Raw genomic sequence first — 1,244 nt, 5'->3', positions numbered from 1 at the left:
ATAAATGTGAATACAAATTCTTATTATGTATTATTAGATATATGTAAGAAAATATCACTCAATTACAGAAAATATGTTAAGGAAAGTAGAAACTAGGAATTCCAGTGGTAATATCCACACTGTTCCTATGTTTTGTTTGAAAACATCTCTTTTCAACATGAATCACTAGAAGATACAAATAAATACACTAATCCTAGAAACATACAATGAACATCCTGTTACGTGAAAACGACTTACTCTCTCACAGAGGAAGAAAGATGAAAAGCAAACTCTGCAATTTAAAGGCTTCCTGATTAATCTGAAGCCAAGACAAATATATGGAATGGGAAGAAAAAAAAAAAGGCAAGTATTCAAGAATGATGTTGATTACAAGACACTATGTTAAAAATTATTTCACTTGTCACCAGGGAAAAAATAATCTCCATTCTAAGAATGTATTATTCTAAGCTTTTTGATAAACATTTTTAAAATGTGTTGCTTGTTTGATGTGATTCATTAATTCATTCATTTATTCATACTTTCAATTGACCAAATCTGTATTGAGCACTACATGAATATCCCCAGTAACCTCTAAAGGTATGGTAGCTGCTTCACACCTATACTCCCATAGTCATAAGGCAGTCTGCCCCACTTTCTGGCCACATCAGGAAAGTTCTAAGTTGACACCTGAAAATGTGATATGTGTGGTATGTGTATGTGTATGCCATAGAATACCACTCAGTCATAAAAACAAAAAAGAACAAAATAATGTATTTTGCATCAAAGATGGTACTAGAGGTCATTATCCTTAGTGAAATCACTCTGATACAGAAAGGGAATAACACGTTCTCACTTACAAGTGGAAGCTAAACAAATGGGTATACACGGACATTCTCATCAGCACACAAAATATACAGAGTGGAATAATAGACATTGAAGACCTCAAAAGGTGGAAGAGGAAGGGTGGTGATGATTGAAATACTACCTATTGGGTATAATGTACACTACTCGGGCAATGGGTAAACTAAAAGCCCAAACTTCACCTCTACACAATACATCTATAGAACACAACTGTACTTGTACCCCTTAATCTATGAAAATAAAAAAATTAAAAAATATTTTAAAAGATCAAAATGTGAAATTCAAAGTTTGTATATAATAGTGGGATTTCTGAAGGAAAATATATTTGAATATCTAGGATCAGAGAATAAAAGGAATTCAATATAAAATAATATTAAATTATATTATGTTTAATATTTAATATT

The sequence above is a fragment of the Rhinopithecus bieti genome, unplaced genomic scaffold (assembly GCF_001698545.2).
Source record: "Rhinopithecus bieti isolate Rb0 unplaced genomic scaffold, ASM169854v2 scaffold_1930, whole genome shotgun sequence".
NCBI lineage: Eukaryota > Metazoa > Chordata > Mammalia > Primates > Cercopithecidae > Rhinopithecus > Rhinopithecus bieti.
This window is presented reverse-complemented; position numbering follows the sequence as displayed.